Source organism: Alosa alosa, chromosome 16 (assembly GCF_017589495.1).
Source record: "Alosa alosa isolate M-15738 ecotype Scorff River chromosome 16, AALO_Geno_1.1, whole genome shotgun sequence".
In the NCBI taxonomy this organism is placed as follows: Eukaryota; Metazoa; Chordata; class Actinopteri; order Clupeiformes; family Clupeidae; genus Alosa; species Alosa alosa.
This window is the reverse complement of record NC_063204.1, coordinates 25,829,705-25,847,449: the sequence shown is the minus strand read 5'-3', so window position 1 is coordinate 25,847,449 and position 17,745 is coordinate 25,829,705. Positions and strand designations below refer to the sequence as shown.

At 44.8% G+C, this 17,745-nt stretch overlaps 1 protein-coding gene across 1 annotated transcript in view; it reads left to right on the top strand.

Moving 5' to 3' along the window:
* Positions 1–1,258: 1,258 nt before the first annotated feature.
* LOC125309730 (semaphorin-5A-like) overlaps positions 1,259–17,745 on the top strand; it is a gene marked incomplete at its 3' end in the record, with an annotated part of 98,593 nt that continues 82,106 nt past the window's right edge. Inside the window, 1 exon segment of the mRNA XM_048266818.1 lies at positions 1,259–1,745.

Below are 17,745 nucleotides of genomic sequence, written 5' to 3'. Positions count from 1 at the left end.
AACAGGTGGCAAAGTTGAATGTCAGCCTTCGTTCTATCTCCCAAATAATGCATATTTAATCAGAACATTAGTGGTTTACATCTGTGACCTGCTGAAATGGAAAATCAGTGGTGGTGGGGGGTGGGGCACAGCTAAGATTCATGCAAGCATGTTGTTTATTAGCCATTTTACATTCTGTGCTTGGTCCCTGGACATATTTTACCTGTTTACATTCAGTGAATGCACCAGCTGTTGCATGTTTGCTGTCATTTTATGACAGTGTGACATTTTGATTTAGTGTGATTTATTTATTTATTTATGTATGTATGTATGTATGTATTTATTTATTTATTTTTATGCTAGAAATATTGTCGGCTCCCCAAATGGCTTTTCATGCATGGTGAGAGAAGAAAGGTTACCCACACATTTGATGGATCGGTGTGAGGACTGTTGAAGAGACGCCACTTGAAATGTAAATTACGATTTACTTTGGGCTTTGTGGGAGGACAGTGTGTTTATGGCATGAACTTGATTTGAATTCAAATGGAGTTTACAGCACAAGAGAAGGACTTAAGCCGATCATGCCAATGACGGCACATGCAATGGGCACACGAACACACACACACACACACACACACACACACACACACACACACACAAAACACAAAATAATCCCAGTGTGGAATCTATTCACCTTGGTTATTAGCACACAGAGTGCATTTATGATATCCAAATGTATGCATAACACGGTTTAGTTGGTTTTTAATGTAAATCCAAAGGATATTTTGGGGCAAATAGCCTTTCATAAATTGGCACAAGGGACTTAAGTCCTGTCTAAGCAGGGACTTTTGAGAGCAATTTGCAAACATTCAAAATCAACATTTGTCCTTCACATTCAGGTTTGATGAGACCAAGTGTATTGCACATGGGTTTATCAGAGCGAGAGATATATTTCAGAATTATTTATATCAATAATTAATAATAGTAAATAATAACATAATGAATAGGCCTAAAAAATATGATGTATTGCATTCCATTTTAAATTGCCTCCATTTCCAATTGCCTTAAATGCCTTCAATTTAAATTCAGACTGTAATGTGTGCTATTAAACCTATATTAACATGTAATTCGCAAGTTATTAGAGAGCTATAGGCTGCGACATATGACGACAAAGAGATAATTGTAATGCCAACGTATTATTTCAGCATGTAGGCGGACACATCGCACCTCTGCCTTTCGTGTGATGTGACTTCTATTAATCCACTACTTCGTCTTTTAGCAGAGCTCGCTTTGGAAGGGACCACTCACTGTTTGAGCCCGTAGACGCGGCAAAGTGGGGGCGCAGTTTATTCTTCCAAAATCTGCCCGTACCAGCAGTGTCAGTCGACGAGAGCTGAGTGAATTTCAGGTCTGCAAGACTGTGTACGCCTGGCTTCCCTCAAACTTTGGGTCCATTACTCTCGTTTCTACTCAGCGCACACAGATACCGCGTCCCTTGTTTTGCTGTCAAGCAAAGAATCGGGTTCTCCTTACAAACCGTGTTTTCAAGGAGACCGGGTCCAAAACCCCCTGGTCCAAGGGGAAGCTGCGAGTCCACTGCGATCTACCCGGGGACTGATACGGAGTAATTTGGCTGTCGATGTGGATAGCGAGGAGAAACTGGAATTACTTTAACTTTATATTGAACTGCTTCATCGCATTTTCGGGCTCTTGCTGATCGGAACCTTCGCTCCAGTTTGGCAAAACTGGAATTTGGAGACTATTTGGTAAGTCTTCAGTTTCTATGTTGTTGAACTGAATGAAAATTCGTTGTTCTCGAGTGGTCTGGACATTGTGTAGGCTACACCTGAACATATTGTCTGACCATGTTAAACTCCGTCCGGGGTAGAATAGGCTACAGTCTAATACACAAAAGTTTTAGATCTGCACCAGGGTAATTGCTTTCAAACATATGTAAACAGTTGCCACGTGAAATGTAAGTGATTATTTATTTGCTTTCATTTTTGCGCTCAGTTTTAACATAAGGATTGGTCTATTTAACCACAAAAGGCTTTCGAATCAGCCTTTTTTTTAAAAAGCTTTCCGCAATAATTATCTTTCTGAATATCATGTGGATGACAGTCTGCATATTCCGTTCAAGTTTGCGTTATTATTCAAATGGCACTTACCGCACGGTGGTGCTACCACAGTAGCCTAATCATCGGTATGGACGTGGTATGCGCTGCATCAAAAGTTCGATTTAATATGTAGGCTAGTCTACTGATAATTGGTATCCTTTAAAATGTAATTACTTGAGTGAGCATTAAGTGATAGCAAATGATGTCTACATTTTTCAACACGTTTATGCTTTAGGCTCTTCATCAACATCTTTTCTTATGAACTAGTTACGCCTTAGTCACTTCAGTAGCCTGAACTTATTTCCCTAGCTATAAATGTGCTTTTAGATTTTCAGTATTTGGAGTGGTGTTTCTGTGACTTGTAGCCTAAGTGCTCTGTTGTTATGTACAAAACATACTGCACTGTCTATAATAGAAGTCATCGTGTCATTCCACACACATCCAATTATTCATAATTTAGCATGGACACTCACTCACTTCAAAAGTAAGGCAGCACCAGCTGACACTGTCACAAATTGGCTTTGTCTATGAGTTGTGAGTGAAATGTGATGTACAGGACTGTAAGTGCCACCATGGGCTGTATTTGTGCAGCACTGGCCATTAGCATGTTGTCTTCAGGAGTCTTTTATCACAGTGGCAGCACAGCAGACTTGAATGACTTTCTCTCAAATGCATTTCACAGAGAATTCACACAAATGCCAAGGGATATGTTATGATCCCAGCTTACTGGTGCAGCCTCCCGGAGAAGTCATTTATTTTCTGAGCTTTTTTCCAATCTCATCAATAGGAGATAGCATTTCTCATCAGGACTTTAGCATCAAGCTGTGCCACTCATGTGGTTAAATCTGTGTGGTTTATGGAAAACAATGAGCCCCGTCCAGCAGGTGAAATTATTTCAGACTCCTTATTGTTCTCTCCTGTGTGTTCAATTTGTGTCCCCTACAGATAATGGGTGTATGTTGTGTTAATGAAGTTATCATAGAGAAATTACAACTAATTGCTTTTTATTATAGAAAAAAAATCAGTATAAAAAAAGATTACTGCATTCAAGATCAGCCAATCAAGTCATGCTGTTACTCTGACTGTGTCACATAAAGTGGCACATAAAGTTCACTTTAAATCATAAATAAAGTCATATGTTATTCAAAGTGCTGTCAGTGTAGGTCTAAATAGTCATTCTGGATCACACTGCTGATATAGCTGATTGTGGAATGAACCTGGCCCTGGTCCGAACCAGACCTGAGCCAGATCTGCTCAAGCCACCATCTGAAAGACTCAAAATCATTTAAAGTGGCGAGTCATGGAGTCTGGATGAGGCTGAGATGAATTGCATGTCTGATTGATTGTGCAAGCAGCCTGTCTTGCTCTCAGCTTTATTTGGATAAATGAAGAGCTAAATGAGCTGGTGCCGTGAAGGATATGTCCCGCCTTGGGAGTACTGGCCCTGTGGCGGGGGCCCGTGAACTCCGGGATAAACATAGCCACAGGGCCACACTCTGGGAATTCTGCAACGAGATCGTCCTCGCAGAGGAATGCCTTGAGGTCTCTATGGTGACAGAGAGTGACAGGCTCATTGCTGAAGGACGGTCTCGCGTCTCTTTTTGTCTTTAGTTTACAATCCTAGCTGGAATGCAGTTTTTTGCTGATATTTCAATCTGAAGCTATGTCATTGTCTGATTGTGTGAAGAGCCCATCACTTAATTATGTTTGAGGATAGCAATATGCAACCAATGCAACCAAACAGCATCTATAAAAATAATATCATATTAGCCTGAGGCAAGGCTTCATGTAACATTTTTGGCAACACAGCTTGAGTGTATGAAATATTAAATGCTTATAGAAGTTAATCAAGAGTTTGACAGGCTTGTCAGGGAACTGAGTGAAGGGAACTGAGATAAAAAATTCCTGTAGTTGAGGAAAGATCCATGAGAAAAAATATCGCTGCTTGTTCTGACTGATGTGGTGTCAGTCACTCATTCCCTTCCTGTTTATATTCAGTGTGATGTTTGTTTGTTGATTTATGCTGCCCTTTGTGTGCCGTGCTCTTGGCCTCGGCCTATATATAGAGCCGCCGCTCTGCCACCGTCCTCACGCTCTTCTGGATGCCACTTCTGATAGGAGTGGAGCCGGCGCTCGGCGCGCTTCCGCACGGATAAGGCAGGATGGACTAAAGTGTCAAGGCAAGACGCTAGCTGCCAGTTTATTACCTCAGTAGACACATACGGCCTTCAGGGAAGAGTGTCTGACTGCGGAGGGAGGGAGGGAGGCAAAGAAAGACAGAGAGAGAGAGAGAGGGAGGGAGGGATGGCAGGAGGGAGGGGAAGACACATTTACCCGCGGGCATGTTTGTGGTTGTCTTAAGTAAAGCTCAGAAGCCTCTGTTTATGTGCAATAAAGAGAGCTCCCTCCACGCAAGAGTATGGTTTTCTCTCCCGCTATTGTCATTCAAGGATATTGTGGCGTTGCCATGGCTACTGTATCACCTTAGCCAATTGAAATATCCCTTTAGACACATTAGACAAGAAAGATGTTGGGGTAATGAAAACTTGTTCTGTTTTGCCATAACTGTTTTAGACAGCACCATAACATTGATTTAAATTCAGTTCATTTAGAATTTTGGAATAATGTTTTCCTGTAGTTTCTATTAGACACTGCTAGTTTCTTAATTTTAAAATATATAACAAGTGTGACAACAACAATGCAACAATTTTATTCAAAAGAATTTTTAGGGTATGTGGACCTTTTTACTATGCTCCTGATCCTGCGTAGTAAATGTCGTATAAAGTCTAAGTAAAAAGTGATAAATGGATTTGGTCTAGTTTTAAAAAGCCAACTCAGATGAGACTACCATTACCTGTTCTAGATGACAGGCTGGCCTGGAATGAAAGCCTCCGTAACCTGGGGCAGATCTGGCAGATGCACACCACCAGATCAAGATCAGATCTGTCTCCCTCTCAGCTGGTCGTCTGGGTTCCTCTCCACTCTGCGCCCCGGATGCCTGTGGGTGTTTGGAGTGTGTGAGGGGGGTGGGGGTTGTGCAGAGCCAAGTCCGCAAGTCCGAGCGGATTACCCTGATGGCTCCAGCGCTCGTATCCACATGCTGATGTGTGTGCTTAGCACTTACAAGTCCCAAAACCTCAATCCTGTCCTCCCAGAGGTTCTGCGGGCATGGAGGTTATAAATATCCTCTCAGTGTGCCATGGGAGAGGGTCATTAACAGCCCCACCACTGGTCTGAGACTGCTGTTGACTTAAGAAAACATTTTTCTCCCTCTCCCGCCCTCCCACACTTGCTCACTCACTCATTCACTCACTCACACTCCCATTGACTCTCATTCTCTCTCTCTCTCTCTGTGCTGTTATGTGTGGTGCTCTCTCTCTCACTGTGTGTGTGTGTATGTATGTGTGTTCCATGTGTGAGTGTGAGTGTGTGTTTACAGTTTACAGTCACGTCACAGTCACACACACGTTTTAGTGTTCATCTAAAAGAGGGTTAAAAACTGTCCCTATTTCCCCTTAGTGGCATGATGCTTCCTACAGCGCCTCTGGACCTCTGTCCACTGCCTTGCTGTGCACATCCGCACTCCTTTCCCCTCGCTGAAGCACACACAAACCGCTGTAGTTTTCCGTCACTGCCATGGCACCGTAGCATCAACACATGGCTTAACATGAGCCCTTTTTTTGACACACCCATATGTTTCCTCTCAAACGCTCCTAGTCAGAAGACACAGGGAGGACAGGTTCCATTACTCCATGATGGCCTGGAGTAATCTTTTCTTTAGTGTGCCAGCGAGTGAGGGGTGATTCTCTTGTGTTGTGTGGGTCTGCCTGTTTGCTAATGCGAAACCTGTTGTAATTGATGCCGTTTTTTCTGCAGGGCCATCTAGCTCTCTAGGAATATCCAGTAGAGAGGGAGGTTTTTTTGTGTATATTTTGATTATGTGTGTCGACAGTCAGGGGTCTTTTGATGCAACAAATAAAGTTTATCTTTCTGACTACTTATCTCATGATCATCAAACAAGCCAAGCTAATTTTCTTCATAATCTTGGAGTAATTGAACATTCAAATTGTACTCTCCTAGTTTGCAGATTAATTATGAGCATGCTTTTGATGATTGGCTATGAAGAAACAAGCATCCGTGGGTAATCAGACGATCGTGAGCAGATAAAGGTCTTAGGAATAAAAAGCACTTGCTTTTGATTATTGTGTGATAATGAAACACAAAAAGTCTACTGCAAGCTGAGGCCAGGCGTACTCTAGCGAGAAATAGTTCTCCATCTGTCTTTCAGATAGCCATCTTTTTTAGTTTGGTCTCAAGAGGATCTGCGTAGCCATCTGAAGTGTTGGCATTTGATGCGTTTAGGTTTTGGAGATTCTGTCTGATGGTCATGACAGCGCGTGTCCAGGCCGTGGGGAAGAGTGAGGTCTGGCTAGCTAACGATCTGACGTTTTCACTCGGGGCTTTTTGTTTTGGTTCTTCATTTCCCCAGCTGCGTGCAGCGAGCATGCGCCTCTGCCGAGCGAACTCCATCCATCACTGAGTGCTGCCCATGTTCTGGGAATCCACACAGATGGAGGGAGGGACGCAATGGGAAGAGGGGAGATGTGTGTGTACCTACCATAAGTCTGGTGGGATATCTGTGTGTGTTAGTGCTACAGCAGTATGTGTGTTTACTTGTGTGTTTGTGTGTTTGTGTGTGTGTGTGTGTGTGTACCATATATCTGTAGGGATGTATCCGTATGAGTAATGTGTGTGTAAGGGCTGTTTGTAGATTGATTTCTCTTACCACTGCACATTTGGCCCTGTGAGGCTGAGGCCTCAGCCCCTCCTCAGAGCTCCTTAATGAGCAGGGATGCTTGGCAGGTGGTCCGTCAGCAAAAAAAAAAAAAAAGTCTTGTTCTGGCCCCAGACACACTTCCTCTGAGTCATCCTGTTTATTAGTGTGTGTGTGTCATGTCCCGGGCTATGGCAGACACACACATATACACACTCACACGTGGACACACATACACACACACACACACACACAGTTATGGCTCAGTTTAGGCCAGGTGTGCAGAGGGTGCTGAGCAGTCAGCATCTGGCTAGCCAGAAACACATGTTGTTATTGTTATTCTTCCCTGTGTTGAGTCTAACTTTGCCAAGGTGTGCGTGTGTGTGTAGGTGTGTGTGCGTGTTAGTGTGTATGTGTGTATGTGTGTGTGTGTGTCTGTGCGTGCGTGTGTGTGTGTGTTTATTGCCTGGCACCATTGTGGTTTAGCAGGGGTGTGTTGGCCTTTCTCCTCTGGAATAGATCGAAATAAGAATAGACTGCATCCAAGGGGAGTGTATTTATGCAAGAGTTTGGGTTTAAGACAGGAGAGGAGAGAGAGAGAGAGAGAGCACTCAGAAATAAAGCTATACAGCTGTAATTGAAATATTACCTTGGGGCGGAAATAAGGCATGGTTCAATATATAGAGGGAATTTCTGTATATAGTATGTGTGTGTATATAAGTGTGTGTGTATGTGTATGTGTGTGTGTGTCTCTCTCACACACACACACACATGAGAGAGAGAGAGAGAGAGAGAGGGAGAGAAAGGGAGTGAAATGGATCACAGTTAGAGAGAGAATATTTATTTGAATATATGACCTCTGCTTTGTTTAAAATATCCTGAGAGTTGCTGTCCATCTGAACAGGTGAATAGGCAATGACCTCCAGAGCAGCTGAGAACCCTGTCTGTGTTTTCAGATGGACAAGCAAAGAGAATATATTATTTCCTATACAACATGCTCCTTCCCTGGTGAATCAGTGTGTTCTCTAATATTCTTTCTACCTGTGACTGTTTTGTGTTAAACCAACCAGTTTAAAGTGTATGCTTAGAACATAAACTTCCATCCCCATCCCAAAGATAAAACAAAAGCCTATTGTTTTACTATTCTCTTACTATTCTCTGGTTGCCTGATGTATTTATGTTGCTATTTTTGATCTAAACCAACTCAGGCACATATTGAGCTTCCATGATAGCCCATCAGAGAAGGCCTCCTCTTCCATCTTCTGCTTTTGTTTTCTTTTCTGTTCTTTTGTTTTTCCAGAGTAGCTTTAATTCTGGAGGAACAGACCACTCACAGATCAATACAGAGCCTTCAAAGCCCTCCATGTAAAGCTCTCTGCCTTCCCTCTTTGGCTGGCCAGCTGAGTGATCCGGTGATGTTACTACGTATGGTGCACTTAAAAAAGATGGTGATTGACTACTTAGAGGCGAATGATTGCCCCTTTCTCACTGAGGAGAGGCTTATATCGAGGTGGGGATTCCTGAGAGATTTACTATCCGGAGAGACAGGCTCCATTCATATTTAAAGCCTGGAAATTGTTTTCCAGCGAGCGAATCAAAAGTCTCTCTCTCTCTCTCTCTCATTCTCTCTCTCTTTCTCTCTCTCTCTGTCTCTCTCTGTGAGTGTGTGTGTGTGAGCCTCTGCTCTCAAAAAATGCTGCAACAACCCTCCCGACTGATGCTGAGTGACGGCCAGGGGTATGAGAACCTGAGCAAGCGTTCCGTGTTCCGTGTTCCGTGTTGGGCTTGAGGAGCAGGCTGTGTTCGCTGCTACCACTACTGACACAAACAATCTCCTGCCCACAAAGAACAGGGCCACAATGAAGCCAGATAAATCATTGAATATTTTTAGAAAGCATGTTTATTTCACATCACTTCCCTGCCGTCCTCTGCCTACTTTATCAGAGGTCGTGGGGATGGACTAAATTGAGGGAAGAAAGCACAGGATGAGGTTTCAGCAATTTTTTTTGTGTGTGTTGGGGGATGAAGTTGCTGGCAGGAGATGGGATGGGGTGGGGTGGGGGTATTTATAGGGAGCCTGGCACCTAGAATGCTATCAACAATCCCAGTGTGATTTTTTTTTCACGAGATTCACCTTTACAGTGAACGTCTCTGTGAGAGCTTCGCCCTCTTGCACCCACCGAGAGTAAATAGCCAAAAAAGCAGGGCCTGCTGGAGCGACAAATTTCACATCGACCCTGCGCTGCTTTCTTCTGCTGCTGCCAAAAAGAAGGGCTCTCCACGGCTGCGGCTTTGGCAGGTCCTCGCCACATCAAAAACAGCTCCCCAAGCCATGACCGTGCCACGGCAGAACAACACTCACGTGGCCTGTAGGTTAGTGTCTCTCATTAGTGCTTTGTCGGTGGTGGCTAACAGCAGTGAGGAGTGTTATTACATAAAACAGGTCAGAGATGATGTGTTGTTTTGTGCACTGGGGGATCCGGTGTAGTTGTGAGAGCACTCTCACACGTTTCCTGCCCATTATTGCTTGCTGTTTGTTTTCAAACAAGCACAAGTAGCCTAATACCCAATCCTGCTGTCACTCCAAAAGGTGTGTGTGTGTGTGTGTGTGTGTGTGTGTGTGTGTGTGTGTGCGCTTGTGTACTTGTTTGCTTGTGTGCTTGTGTGCTTGTGTCAGTCTGTGGCTGGGTGGTATTTGTTCAAGCGAAATCCGAGAGCGCTCACATAACCACTTCTAATGGTTTCACGAGTGACAAAAGGTTTCTCTGTGTGCGGGAGCGTTGTCTCTGTACTAGCCACCTCCACCTGCCCGCCACACAGGCGGATATGTTCCTTTCCACCAGGGGTTGGCCCACACCCCGTGGAAAATGGCGAGGGCTAACTGTTAATTAGCTATGAAGTGGAAACAAAGTGCTGCGCTCTAAACAATTACTAGAACTAAAAATGTCTCTCTCGTCCCAGGGGAGGGAGGGGATAAACGCCATTGGCTCTCTCTGTGTGCACTGACTGTTTGAAGGAGTCTTATTACAGTAGATGTTCAGGTGTTTTACAAGTACTCATTCATTCATTCATTCGTTCATTTGTTCATTTGTTCATTCGTTCATTGTATTGAATCAGTCACAGTGATGAAACACAATTGGGTTAGATTTACAAATGCCATTGGCTTTGTGTTAGCACTGACTGTCTGAAGGAGTCTCAGGAGACATGCAGGTGTTTTTCATTTACATTTCTCTCATTCATTAATTTATTCATCCATCCATCCATCCATCCATCCATTCATTCATTCATTCATTCATTCATTCATTCATTCATTCATTCACTTACTTTGTCTTGTATTAAATAAATCTTATGCACCTGGAGAAAGATCCTTAGCCAGGTCATTTGAGAGAGTGTGTGGTTACTTACAGATCTCTATCACACCGACTGCTCCATAACAAGACCTACTTGCACATAAAAGAAACTAATGTGTGAACCCACAGACAGTTCCCCCTCTTTTGGAATAATTGCAGTCTGTGCTGAACAATTGCACCCTTGTAATAGGGCCTCCATAGTGGGCCTAACCTGAGCCATATGTTTCCAGTGTTTTGGGAAAGGTAAAATACAAGCTATTAATTAGGACGAGCTAAGTGGGATAATTAGGGTTTTTCTTGTTTCGCTTACAAGGGCTCCTTTTCTTCCAAGTCGGCAAGAGCAGGAATGTTTCTTTGGAAACAATTAGGGGAACATACTCTGGTGTTTCTGCTTTTGGGATCAGAATCAATTTACCAGCTCTGCCCCCCGCCCTCCCCTCCACACACACACACACACACACACACACACACACACACACACACACACACACACAAATAGAGCTCTCTTGGTCTTACATGCGTCCTCAGGAGTGACGTGTGTCATGCACGCACACACACACCTCCTCCCTCCTGCAAAAGAAGGGGCCAGAATTGAGCAGTCTTGCCTAATTTAAGGATGGAGGTGTTTGCCGTAATCTGGCACTGGGAGGCCTAGTCAGGCTAAGTCACTTGTGTGCCACATGCGGCTGCCCGAGGGAACGCCTGTAAGAGAAGAAATGAGAGAAGGAAAGAAGTCACGGCCTCCATCTCACTCCATTTCTATGGGGACAGGGAAGTGGAATGCCTCATTAAATGAGTATTTATGAGCGTTCTGATGTTTTTATCACTGCTGTATCATTTAATATCGCTCCTTCAGGATAACTGGCTTAATAACTCTCTGTGTTTGGATACCCACACTCCCAGGACTCCCTAATATTAATGATGGCATGGGTGACACTGGTTATATAGCTATTTATGTGCAGAAGTGTGCCTACAGAAATGTTTTTTTTTCACCTCACGTGAGAATATAAAATTATCCACCCAATCTGCACCTGTGTATGTTTGTGTTTATCCACGGGTTGTTTAGCAAATTAATGCTCTTAAATTAACGATTGTTGAATCTGAGTCAGCTTCCTTTAATTTGCCCAATTGTGGTAAAATTGCAATGAGCTCACTGTGGAAGTTTCACGGGCAATTTCCTTCTAACAAGGGTCCTTGTTTGTTTCATTGGCCTGAATGAGAACACGTCAGAGTTCTAAACCTTTACTAAACCTTGCTGCCCAAAAAGCAGGACGGCTTTGCTGCAATTGGCGTTCATTAACACCTCGAATAGGTACACTTATTCTACTACATTAGCCAGCGCCACTCACCATGTACGCCGTTTACCCGCAAGGGCTTCATAACATTCCTTCAGGGAACATTCGGCGCTCGCCTGTGTGTTCTTTAGGTGTTTTTAAGGTTTAGAAAGTCGTGCTTTGGCTCAGTAGAGCTGGCTGGACGTTTGTGCAGGGCAGGGACTCCCTCTGTACTTAGGCTGGCCCCTCTTGCTTATCCAGCTGCAATGGGCCGCCACTTGCCGGCTCTCTCCACAGGGCTGTTTTTCTTCACCGATTCAATTACCATTGGGGAAGATGTGAGGGGCCACAATGTTATGGCATGTGGTGCGTGTTATTTATGGAGATCCCAGGTGCTCTTTATAGCACGGGGAACACACCCACTTACCCAGCACCCTTCTTCCTCTTTTTGCACCCCTCCTGAAGTATGTGTGTGTTTGAGTTATTGTGTGTGTGTGTGTCTGTGTCTGTGTCTGTGTGTGTGTGTGTGTGTGTGTGTGTGTGTGTGTGTGTGTGTGTGTGTGTGTGTGTGTGTGTGTGTGTGTGTGTGTGAGTGTGTGTGTGTGTGTTAGTCAGGTCAGTGTGTTGTGTGTGTGTGTGTGGTATTTATATGTGCGAGGAATGTGTGTTTCTGTTTTTAAAAGGGTCACAGGGTTTCCCCTCCAGCCAGTTCCTTACTGTATCCCATATCCAGTGCAGGAGCCAAAACATCTTTCAATACATCACACGCTAAATCCATCAGGTGAGAACAGCACTTAAATCTTCTTAAATCTGGATATCAGCTTCAAACAGATTCAGAGCAGTGCATTAGGTCTCTGAACCTATTCGTCATGTGCATTCGCGCTGGCTAAGAATAACATCGATGTCAAAGATGCCAGTATAGTTTTGTAACACTCTACCGGTGTGATATCTCAGCCTGCGTGGCCGTGTTTGTCATTCCGGCTCTGTAAATTTATCTTGCCTTATTTCAGAAACTGGGCGGTGTTTGTCAACCCACTCAGAAGAGCCAGGCGTGACACCGAGCACAATGTTTCTGCTGCGTCAGAGCTCTAATCTAAATAGAACCTCTCGCTCCATCACGCAAACACATCCCGACCCAGCCCGGGCCTCCTCCACTGAAATGAATGAAAAGAAGCAAAAATCATGGCTGACAAGTCGAATGGGAAGGAGCACAGCTGCTGTATACAAAAACAAGCCTCGGCTCTTTCTCAAGTCTCTCGCACACTCGCCCGCAAGCACAGCAGAGCAATGCAGCTGACCCTCTCCTTTGCTCTCCTCCTGCAGTGTGTTAGTGTGTACACGTGTGTGGGTGGGGACGAGGTTAATGGGGATTAACTGTGTGTGTGTGTGTGTGTGTGTGTGTGTGTGTGTGTGTGTGTGTGTGTGTGTGTGTGTGTGTGTGTGTGTGTGTGTGTTTGGAGGTTTTGGGGGATGGATTGCTTACATGTGAGTGTATATGTGTGTGTATGTCCGGCCCCATCCTACTTTATAAACACACTGGAGAGTGTGTTTTCTACTCAAGAAACGCCGGCCCAGCGCTAAGCCCGGTGGACAGCTGCTCTCACTTTGAAAGACCAGCGCGCAGATGGGCCGCCCTGTTTGTCTAGGTAGAGGGTCTACTGCCATGGGCGGATTATGAACTTTTGGGCCCCTGGGCCCCCACTTATTGTCGTATATGTGGGAGGGGGGGTTTGGGGGTCCTCCCCCTAAAATTTATTAATTTGTTTGATGTGATTTCCTGTATTCTGGTGCATTTTGGGGATGGCCAATACTAAATTCAATCAGATTTATAGCCTACATCCTGATTTGTTGATATTGAGGCAATGATTCCATGCAAAGGCTTGGGCTTCAGGGCCCCCTGACCCCTTGGGCCCCTGGGCCTGGGCCCGGTAGGCCCGTGCAGTAATCCATCCCTGTCTACTGCACTCGACATCAAAAGAGCCCCGCAGCCTTTGAGCTCTGGGGTCAACAAGCCGTCGGTCCTCGTTGCCGCTGATGAAGCGGTCAGGGCAGGAGGAGGCTTGGGCTGTTTTTCACGGCATAATGAAGGCCGGTGATCAGGGTCGGACAGTAAATCAGTAAATCTGCTGATGAGGAGAGGAGATGGTGTTCGAGAAAGAGAGAGAGAGAGAGAGAGAGAGAGAGAGAGGGAGAGAGGGAGAGAGCAACAGGGGGGGAAAAAATGTGTAAATTGAGATGGTTCCACCCAGGGTGAGGAGGAGGAGAGGAGAGAGCAGACGCGTGTGGATGATGATGATGATGATGATGATGAGGGTGCCTAAAATAGAGCGGGAATGATTGCTAGAGAGTTAATAGAGATGGGGAGGAGGCTTTGAAGTAAACACATCAAAGGAGAGGCTGATGGGGGGGAGGTCAGTCCACAGCGTCTGAGAGAATGAGGCCGTCAAGAGAAGAGAGGAGAGGAGAAAAGAAGAGACGAGAGTAACTCGGTCTGTCCGCATTCAGACTTACATACATACACATTGGACCAGCGTCCGTCAAGACAGGTGCTGCGGCCTCTGGACCAGGTCAGCAGCGGATGTGGCCCGGGTCGGGCTTAGCAGGTCCACCGGATGAAAGCAAGACAGGGTTGAGAGGGGTGTTCCATCTGCAACACATGGTGTGTGTGTGGCTTATGAATTCTGATGAGGTTGCTGGAGGATAGTTTTGAGTTCTTGTTGTTTGCTGCAGGGTGTTTTGTTTTTGCAGGAGGGGGAGGAGGAGGTGGTGGTGGTGAGTGGGTGGGAGGGTGGTGGAGGTGGTTTTAGTTAGGTGAAAACAGCTGAAAACAGCCCCAGTGGATGGAGGCCAGGGGGGGTCTGGCTGGCCTGTCTGGCTGTGGGAACCTGTGGAATTTCCCTCTGGCTCAATTAACCCTCCAAACCGTCTGTTTCTCACACCTGGTCTGGATGAGCAGCGTAGCTCCCCCGTCCACCAAAGCCCACTCCGCACACCGCGCACTCCGACTCTCACCCTGATTACAGAGGACACAGCTCTTTGTTCTTATCAAAAAATCCCTTTCCTCTGCTGCCTCATATTACAGACATTTAATTTTAAAAATTGCATGTATGGCGTGTGAATAAACAGGTGTTAACAGTGCATGATGGTGCTCAGACTGGCCTAAGGTCAGTTCAGAGCCACGTCTGTAATTAGTGTTCTGCCAGCTCACTGGTTGGTTGTTAGGCTGACATTTGGGAAGAGATTAACTGCATAGTCTGCTGGCCCCTTTCTCTTCATGTGAAGCGACCTTGGATTTGTGAAAGGTCCTAAATAAATGTAACTTATAATTATTGTTATTGAAGTCTGTACTTTTCAGATTCTCTGTGGCACACACCTTTCTCCACTAAGCATTAGTGTCTGATAGAAAGATACTGATCAAAGCTTTTCCTTTATATTTGTAACAATTCTGCCATTGTAGGAGGAAAGGGAATTATTCTTGGCCTCGTTTAAAGCAGTGTAAACTTGCAGTAAAGCAGCTGTGAAGAGAGAGTTGCCAGATATTCTCACTTACGTGGGTTTGGCTTGAAACACGACTACTCCAATCATCTCATGTCTTCTGTGAGATTTCACACCTCAGACCCATGGCTCTGGCCTGTCCAGCAGTGTTTGTGTGAGCTGGTAGATATCACATGCCCGAGGGGCTTTGGGTTGTTATTGTTTATGTAGGAAATTATCATCATTTTATTTCGAGCTGTGATGTCGAATAGCCTACATCAATACTGATCTCAGATCAATTGGGCCAATTAACTGAGTTTTTTCCACACTCATTAAAATCACAGTTTTAATTATATCCCAAAGCCCAAAAGTGTATAAAAAATGAATATAAAAGTGAAATCCCTTGTCAAAGGGGGAAACGAGGGGCCTGCTGATTCTTTCTCTCCTCTCTGTTGTGATCTCGGTGCGCTACTGAGCGGCGGCTGCCGTACAGTAGATTAAAGCACCAGTGATTCCTGCCTGTCTGCTGATTTATGGGGTTTGTGAAATTGATTGGGAATAATCGAGCCATACGGTGAAAGGAAAGGCGATGCAGTTTTTGGGTGAAACATGATTAAAAACGATAGTTGCTGTGCGGAGTGCCCGAAGCAGGCGTATGAATAATGGCACCTGTTGCGCTGTTGTTTGTGCTCAGCCTTTCATTTCCCTGCTGATGTGTTCTAGGCGTTGGCTTGTAAGGAATGAGCAGGGGTTTAATGAAGCCTTTCTGATATCGCCTCGGTTACAAGCTGACTAACAAAGGACATGTCTAATCTAGACCTGGCTGGATTAGTGAACACCAGAGCACTCCAGTGCTGGCTACCGCAGAAATGTGTTTCCAGTGTGGGGTGGTTTTACACAGAGTCTTCTTACGAGCTTTCCAGTTCAACTCAGACTAGCCACACATCACAGCATCCTCGAGAAAGACACTTAATGTAAAATAAATTGTCTCCAATAAGAGACAGTGGAGTAGAGAGGACTTACTTCTTAGTGCTCTGTAATCAAGTCAAACATGCACATTGTGACTCATTTCAGTTCAGACTCCGCATCCCTGAGCAAAACACTTAATACAGTTTCAAGAATGAAAAGTCTCCTCTAGGCCTCCATACAAGATGGAGGAGCAGAGAGACAGGTTTAATAAGAACTAAAGAAGCTGCGTGACCTTTGTGTCACTGTGTTTGGGGTGCTTCACTTTACCTCAGGCTTCTGGATGCACATCTGAGTGTTCCTGAGCTAGACACTTCAAACATGTACATGTATTTTTAAAAATGAAATATCTCGAAGACAATGGAGGATAGGAAATTATTTATGAGAACAAAGATGGGGCTGTCACCTCTCAGGTTCAGTCTAAGTTCAGTTAGGTTCAATCCAAACTGCTGGATGTACACCAGTGTGTCTGAACTAGACCCCTTAAGCCCTCCTTTTAACAGCCATTTGTGACCCATGTAGAGATAGAGAGAAAGCCTGTGTACATTCGGAGAACAAAAGCTCTGTGGAACTATAGTCCACTAAAACAGGCTTTGGAAGCCAAAAGTGTTGAAGAAATTAGCTTTTAAGTATAATTAGAGATAACTGGAGATAACTGGCTGTTTCTAAGTGGCGAGCCGAGTGGATAGGGGCTTTGTCCACAGAGACAAGCCAGGTTCTTATCCCCTGACAGCAGTGGGTCAGCAGGTCCTGAGAGAGCACTGTGCTGGACTGTACTGCCTGGGAGGAGCCCACATGAACAGAGCCTTACGGCCTTCAGCGTGCGAGCCCTAGCAGTGATTACCAGCAGGTGAACATGAGCAGTAGCAGAGCAACTTCACTACTGACCTTGGTCTTTCCCATGCACACACACACACACACACACACACACACACACACACACACACACACACACACACACACACACACACACAGTTCATCACTTGGACTTGTTCCTGCTCTGAGTCAAGGGTATTTTCAGCAACAGTTTCCATATAATTGTGGTGATGACACAGGGAAGTGATGAGCCAGCAGCAGCTCTGGCTAGCCAGTGCTGATTAGAAGCTTGCTTTGTCTTGGCTTCAGTAGCAGTGGCCAGTTCAGTAGCACTTTTAAAAGTATTTGTATTACACCATTTACTGTACATGAGAGACAGAGGGTGGGGGAGTCTAGTTAGGATGCATCAAAATCAGCATCTCCATGGGGAGGGACATCAGCCCTTACAGTGGGAGTATAATTATTCTTCACTTTCCATAATACCTTAATTGGTATGCCTCTGCTTTAGAATTTGCCTTTTTAATGTGTTGAATTTCAAAGATGCCGCACAAATAATCTGATTTATTTGCCTCCCTTCTAGGATGTAAATAAGCTTATTAGGCAACATTTTAAAAGGCTGAGCCGACCTCATGAGTATCTAACAAGTAATTGAAATGTTTGAAAGAAAAAGAAATACAACGTGTGAGGGGGATTATAAACAGACAGCACCAGTCTCCATGGGTTTAATGAAGATATGTGAGCAATTTACTGAGGAACTCAGAAGGTCAAACTGCCAGGTCTGAATAATGAGCAAAAGAAACCGAGGAGAAGACTACAGAAAGCCAAAGCTGGCCTAACACATCTGAGAACTGTTCCCATCCTCGCTTCTCTACCCAATCATGGGTTTTAGGCCAGCAGGGCCACGCAAGTAGCAATTTTGTTCCTATGGGCAAAGCTGCTTTCTAAATAAACAGTTGAGAAAACACCATGAAGGGGAGGAAAAAGAACAGTGCAGA